A 7,994-nucleotide genomic window follows, 5' to 3' on the forward strand; every position below is an offset into this window, starting at 1 on the left:
TTCTTGTGTTGTTAGAATTATTCCTGGACTTTAAATAGCCGGTCAATGCCTCTGTGCCAGAAAAGGCCATAATTGTTGCCTGCAGTTTAGGGGTTTTGTTTTTCCTTCCAATGGTGAATACTTCTAGGCTTCTAGGAGCTAAAACTCCATTTGAAATTAAAGTAAAAACTTTTAGATAATGAATATTTTTCACAAAAAATAACTAATTTTAAATGTATCTAGTTTAGATATATCTTTAAAACATAATCAGAAATTTCCAGATGATTATAATTGACATCTTTGAAGCAAGGACTTAACATTGATGTCACAAAGTCCTTTTATAGGTAAATTTATTTTATGTTTTTCCTTAATAAACTTTTGTTTACATAGGGAAAGGGTTTGGATGGGAGAGGGTTTGCTATCACTTTGGCTAGTTGAATAGTGTGCCTTTGATCTTTACACACCCTGTTTTTGCCAATGCACCAGCCATTCTTTCCTCACTTAGTGAAGTTCTGTGATGTATGCTGCTTCAAGTGAATAAGAAAGACAGCAGTTGGCAGCATGAGTAAGCCCCCAGATTTATAAACTTGACCTCTACTTCAACAGTACTGAATAATAGCATTAGAATGTTACATGATTTGAATTAACTTTGATACCCTTTGGAGGGGATCACTTTAAATAGACCCTAGTATTTTTCTATTGATAGTTAAAGATTCTGAAATATTTTGCATGTTTTATATTAATAGTACATAATTATCCAGGAGCATTCTATATAGCCAGTGATACTTTTTCATAAAATATAATTTAGGATGCAAGTTTCAAGTGCGTAATTTCTTATTCTTGTTATACTCATTTCATTATGTTTAATTGCACATTTATCCAAATATTTAGCATGTAAAAAGCAGGTTTTTTTTTAATATTTAATGCCTTCATATTGAAGCTGGTTTACTGTAAGCAAGTTGAGTGCCAGACCTCTAGTACCTTGTGTATTGTTATATAAAACTACTGCCAAAATCTTGGTGAGTATGCTGTTTAAAAATTTGTTATATTAAGCATTAATATTGAGTTAAAATAGTTAGGCGAGGATGTTATTGATCTTCCTGCGTCATAGTTTACCAAGATTTGATACCTCGTGTCTGTTGCTGGTTTACATTTACTGCTAATGTGAAAATGCATTGAAAAATTAATTTCACTTTACATTTCTGTATATTTAAGAGTAACATAAATTATAAGGTAATATCTCAACGAACACATGTTACAGAGAATGTGCTAATTATAGTGTTGTATACACAAAGTATTTTATCAGGACAAGAGACTGAAAGGCTATTTAAAAAAATAGCTGATTTTATTTCATTTCTCTTGGATCACAAGTAAAATTATAAAGATAGAAAACATCTAGTAGGTAAATCACACGTCAGCTCCCCAAATGTTTAAAGTGAAAATCATCGGAATCTCTCAATAAAGTTCTGGAATGTTACAATAATACCATGTTAGATCACCTTGGATGGTCACAACTTGAGGTGTTTCTTTAAACATATATCTGTATGCTGACAAAAAACTAGTAAAATTAAGAGATATTTTGTATTCATATAAAGTTTTAAAAAATTGTGTTTAAAATGCTAAAAAAAAGAGCTTATATTATTTGTAGAACGTGGCTGACACAGTTCATCAGATATCTCTGTGCTCTGATTTACTTCCCAACCCCTTGCAGTTAGTTAGGTGATGTCATTTGTCTAGTTCTAGCAGAGGGACTGTAAGCAGAAATGATGTATGTTGTTTCCATACTGGAGTGGCGAAAAGTTCAGCATGACTCTCCAGCTCTCTTTACCTGCCATGGTGGCATGGAAACAGTGTGCTCAAAGTGGGGTACCTAGAAGATGGATACAGCATGGATCCCCAAGTCACTGTAAATGATTTGCCCTGGAGAGCTCATGGACTTGTATACTCTTTGAGAATGAGAAATAAACTTGACATGTCTTAAGCCACTGAGATTTGGGGTCTTTTTATTATCGCAGCATCACCTAACCTAATCTGACTAGTAATGTTGTTGTTAGGTACCGTCATATCGATTTCGACTCATAGTGACCCCATATGATAAAGTAGAACTCCATAGGGTTTTCTTGGCTGTAATCTTTACAGAAGCAGATCTCCAGATCTTTCTCGTGGAGCCACAGGGTGGGTTCGAACTGCCAAATTTTTGGTTAGCAGCCAAGTACTTAACTGGTTGTGCCATCAGGGCTCCTCACCAATAACAGAACTCTACAATGTCTGTTTTATTATTTACATAAAGTACCCAAGTATTTTCTATCATGTATTTGTGTAGTTTGCAGATTGACCTAGAAGTGATAATTTAGTCTGCAGTAGAAGGAACTTTAAAATTTTTTTTTGCATTGCTTTTTATGTAACAAATGAGGGAGAGGGTGGTCTGCTATACGTCATGCTTATTAGCAAAGCTGACTATTTGATTATAGCCAGAAAAACTTTCCAGTAAGAGGTATGGGAAGGGAAAAAAAAGCCCTTAAGGGGACTTGATAGAGGAATGGTAATTTTTAGACATAAGATGATCTAGAAAAGTGCTGTAGGAGTATGTAGAGGGCAGTCTACTAAATAGATTTAAAACCCATTGCTGCCGAGTTGATATTGACTCATAGCAACCCTAGAGGACAGAGCAGAACCTGACCCATAGGGTTTCCAAGGAACGGCTGGCTGGTGAATTCAAACTGCTGACCCTTGGTTAGCAGGCATAGCTCTTAACCACTGTGCCACCAGGTGAGCGTTTAACATGTAGCATCCAGAGTGAAGTAAAAAAAAAAAAAAGCCTGTATGTGAAGGGCGCTGAAATTATTAGTTATTTGCTTTATGTGATTAGTAAGAAGAATTCTTATAGTTTCAGCCATATTGTTAGGGGAAGGAGTGGGAGTGTCAATAAGAAGAGGGGAGACATGCAAAATGAATTAAATCTAGATTAGGAATGTAATCATAGCACAGAAGAATTTGAAAGCTCAGGTTTAAGATGAACTATATTGTGGATGAGGAAAATTCAGGGTTTTGGTTTTGAATCTTGTGACAGCTCCCTTGATTATTTTAAATTTATTTAAGGAGAAAGTTGTACATTTGACGTTGTGACCTTTCTGTAGTAATTTTTATTTACTACATCTGAGATGGAGATTTGTATCTACATCATGCCTCATGAAAATTGCAGTCAAATATTTAAAAATACTTTTAGATGCCTTATGGAAACCCTGGTGGTGTAGTGGTTAAGTGCTATGGCTGCTAACCAAAAGGTCAGCAGTTCGAACCCGCCAGGCGCTCCTTGGAAACTATGGGGCAGTTCTACTCTGTCCTATAGGGTCGCTATGAGTTGGAATGGACTTGACGGCACTGGGTTTGGTTTTTTGGGGGTTTAGGCACTTTATAGTTGAACTTGCTTTCCCAGTACTTACTGAGCTGCGAATAAAGTTGTGTTCCTTCTTCAAACAGCTGGAGGACTTTTTCTTGCCTTTTTTGTAGCACTTTAATCTACCTTGTATTTACATAATTTGTGTACATATGCACTCTAGTCCTTAAGGGGCTGGCTCTTGACTAAACACTGAACTGAAATTCTGTCTCTGTCGTTTCTTAATATATGGCCCCAAGTAAGTCACTTCACTTTTATGTGCCCCGGTATCCTCATATGTAAAATCAGAATACTGACAGTATTTATCTGTAGAATTGTGATAATACGACAAAATAACACGTTTAAATCATTTAGCACAGTTCCTGGCACATCATAAATACCTCATAAACTTCTTTTTTCTTTCTCCTATCATTATCATTATTAGTCATTACTCATTCACTGCCCCACCCCGCATTTTAACCTCCTTAAAGGTGGAGGCTGTTTTATTTTTTTATCTCTTGGAATAATAGAACATGTTTGCGTACGATAGATGCCCTCTTAATTTTCCTCAAATTGAATCAGTTGGTCAGGCCCTGGAGGAAGGAATTTGAATGACTACTGTAAACTAGATGCTATGTAAAAGCTCCCTGCTTCACTTTGTTTTAAACATCTTTATTGAGATATAATACGCATAGCATACAGTTCATCTATATAACGTATACAATTCAGTGGTTTTTAGTATAGGCACAAATATATGCAAGCATCGCCACAGCCAATTTTAGAACATTTCATCACCTCAAAAAGAAACTCCGTACCGTTTGGCTACACCTCTTATATGCTTCAACCTCCTCACCCCAGCCCCAGAGAAAGACTAATGTACTTTGTCCAAAAACCAAAACCAAACCCAGTGCCCTCGAGTCAATTCTGACTCATAGCGACCCTATAGGATGGAGTAGGACTGTCCCATAGAGTTTCCAAGGAGCACCTGCGGTGGGTTCAAGCTGAGGACCTTTCAGTTAACAGCAGATCGCATGAATTCCCTGTCTTTAATTGATGACAGATATCACAGTTCTCTTTGTACATTCGATCCTTAGACCGGGTTGATACTATAGCTGGTAGCCTTTGCTTATTTTTCCACCAAGCTATGCATTGCATGAGGATGACTTGATTTTATAGGTTATATATATCCTTAATCTGTAGAGTGATTTCCAGTGGTTCAAAGATTTTTTTTTCTCTTGGCTCTATTGAAAATTGACAAAAGTCAACTTCTATGGCTCTATAAAACACCATTTAGAAATGAATTCAGGTATGTTGGTGATCTGAAAAAGTGACTATGATACTGCCTTGAGGATTTTTTTTAAATAATTTTTATTGTGCTTTTAAGTGAAAGTTTACAAATCAAGTCAGTCTCTCTCACAAAAACCCATATACACCTTGCTACACACTCCCAATTACTCCCCCCCTAATGAGACAGCCTGCTCTCTCCCTCCACTCTCTTTTCGTGTCCTTTTCGCCAGCTTCTAACCCCCTCCACCCTCTCATCTCCCCTCCCGGCAGGAGATACCAACATAGTCTCAAGTTTTTTTTTGTTTTGTTTTTTGTTTTTTAGTCAAAAGTTCATACATAGACTTTCTAAAGCATTTGACTCCAGAATTCTAAGTTAACCCCTTCTGGGAACTTGAAAGAACTTTTCAAATACAAATGAGAAGTATACCAAACAAGATTAAAATTCTAGTGCACTCCACTGAGTTTCTTCAAGAACCTGGAGAAACACTACCTTCCATAGTTAGATATTCTGGGCATCATTAATTTGACCTGCACTGCTTAAAAATCCTGATTATTCAGAAGGCTATTCGAGGGATTATATTTCCTGGATATAAAAAAAAAAAAGTTCAAATAAGGATTCATAAGCGAGAAGTTGAATCCATTTTTATGATGTAGCCTGATAATATTAACACGGCATGAGTTCTATAACAGATTCTTAGGATGGTAAGTCAGGTGTGACGCAGGAAAAAGGAGTCAGGGAGGCCATGAAAAGTAGCTAGGTTTATTATATGCACATTTCCCAGAGACAGGGAGGCACATGTGGTTGCACCCAGGGATGAGGTAACAACAATCCAGAATTGTAGGAAAGGGTTTATGTATAGAAACCAGGCTAAGGATAGCTAGATTTCCAAGGCTTCCTGAAGATTGGACATTTAGAATAAATCTGTAGGTTCAGGGGGTACAGGGGCTGTTCCTAGTTGTTGGGTATCTGACCCTGAGACAATTAGGACAGGTTCATAGTGGCCCAGTACTGTGAGAACCTGATTAGGGCAGTGGTTGGAGTGTGGACTTAAATCAGCTGCTCAAGAATAGAACTGGACAAACCTTTATCCAGGGCCTCAAAACTGTGAAGGCAGAATCTTAAGACAATTATACTGCAATGGGCATGAATTTTTTTGTTCAGAAACTTGGCAAAAGTAGAATTGCTTTAAGGAGAGTGTGATTATGCAAATATTCCCTCCAATAAGCTACTATTGAATGGTATAATCAAGATCTCTCTACAGTGTTTTGAGATGTCTTTTCACAGAATCTGTTTAACTAAAATTGAATAATTATCATTTTCAATAATATCACCATTATAAGTGATTTTATTGATAATTCTTGTTAGTATCATGTTGCCTAGGTGGGATAAGTAAATCTTTGATTTTTTTATCAAGAAAAAAATTGAGGTGAAGTGATGTTTATGGAATTAATTTATATACTGCAAAATAATCATCCATTCTGCTATCTTACTGAGAACTCAAAAAGCTATAGTGCAATGGAAACTTATGATGAAATATTAATAGGACCCAATGTATTAACAATTAAAATAACCATTTGTATCACTTAAATGGCTATATTAAGTCATAAAATATTTGCATTGTCTATTTTTCTGAAATTCTTCATCAAATGTTCTTAGTAACAATATCTGAATAGACAGTGAAAATATGACCTTGCAAAAGCCATTATTATCCATACAAGGAGAAAAACTTGGATCTTTTGGTTGTCTCTGCATTTGGTTTGTAAATCCTGATATGTGACAGGCCTGCAGACAATGAGGTTAGTGTTCACAACATTCAGATCACTTCCCTTGGTAGTTTTAGCCTCTGTGGACTTGCATCAAAGAATTTTAGACAATAATGTTGACATCTTAAGAATGCTTTTATTTTTTTGAGTTAAGGAATCACACCATGTAGTACTTTCATGAGAAACCAATTTCATGGAAACATTTCTAAAGGATATCTCAAAAAAAAACTTTTTTTTTCTCTTTATTGTGCTTTAAGTGAAAGTTTATCATTCAAGTTAGTTTCTCATACAAAAACTCATACATGCATTGTTATGTGACCCTAGTTGCTCTACCCACAATTTGACAGCACACTCCTCCTCTCCACCCTGTATTTCCCATGATCATTCAACCAGCACCTGTTCCCCTCTGCCTTCTCATCTCGCCTCCAGACAGGAGCTCCCACATAGCCTCATGAGTCTACTTGAGCTAAGAAACACACTCCTCACTAGTATCATTTTATGTCTTACAGTCCAGTCTAATCTTTGAAGAGTTGTCTTCGGGAATGGTTTTAGTTTTGGGCTAACAGAGGGTTCAGGGGCCATGACCTCTGGGGTCCCTCCAGTCTCATTCAGACCATTAAGTCTGGTCTTCTTACTAGAATTTGAGGTCTGCATCGCTCTCCTCTCCTGCTCCATCAGGGATTCTCTGTTGTGTTCCCTGTCAGGGCAGTCATTGGTGGTAGCCAGGCACCATCTCGTCCTTCTGGTCTCAGTCTGATGGAGTCTCTGGTTTATGTGGTCCTTTCTGCCTCTTGGGCTCTTATTTTCCTGTGTCTTTGGTGTTCTTCATTCTACTTTGCTCCAGGTGAGTTGAGACCCACTGATGCATCTTAGATGGCCACTTGCTAGCGTTTAAGACCCCAGAAGCCACCCTCCAAAATGGGATGCAGAATGTTTTCTTAATAGATTTTATTATACCAATCGACTTAGATGTCCCCTGAAACCATGGTCCCCAAACCCCTGCCCCTGCTATTTTGACCCTCGAAGTAAAAATATGGAAAGCTTCATGAATTAGTGTGTCATCCTTGCACAGGGGTCATGCTAATCTTCTCTGTATCTTGCCAATTTTAGTATATGTGCTGCTGAAGTGAGCACATATTGCCAAAAAATTTTTTTAAAAACTTGTTGTTGAAAATATACAAAGCGAAACATAGACCAATTCAATAATTTGTACGTGTACAATTCAGTGACACTGTTTACATTCTTTGAGCTTTTAGTGTGCACTGAAAATGGAAAGTTTTGCAGCCAATGTCCATCTCCTTGCCTTTGACATTACCGTCTCAACTTAGAGGATTCAAAGGCATAGTGTGGCCAAAGGACCCTCTAGTCTCTGAAAGACTACTGTAGAAAATCAAGTCTCACGCCAAACAAAGGAGGCTTTGTGTTATTTCCTCCCCAAACTAATGGCAGGAGTTGCATATGTTTAAGTAAATGTTGATGTATTTATTTGTCTCTGGACTTGGAAATTTTTTTTTCAGATGGGTATTACTAACCCTTTTCTATACATAGACAATGTCAGCTGTCCACTGTTAGCCATCAGACCACCTCC

The 7,994-nt window shown here is 37.1% G+C and overlaps 1 non-coding gene across 1 annotated transcript; it reads right to left on the minus strand.

Annotated features, from left to right (window-relative positions):
* Positions 1 to 7,433: 7,433 nt before the first annotated feature.
* Positions 7,434 to 7,540, minus strand: LOC111751393 (U6 spliceosomal RNA). The gene has a single exon (XR_002786459.1). It is a non-coding gene; the product is annotated as a U6 spliceosomal RNA (small nuclear RNA).
* Between the last annotated feature and the right edge of the window lie 454 nt (positions 7,541 to 7,994).

The sequence above is a fragment of the Loxodonta africana genome, chromosome X (genome assembly GCF_030014295.1).
Source record: "Loxodonta africana isolate mLoxAfr1 chromosome X, mLoxAfr1.hap2, whole genome shotgun sequence".
Lineage (NCBI taxonomy): Eukaryota > Metazoa > Chordata > Mammalia > Proboscidea > Elephantidae > Loxodonta > Loxodonta africana.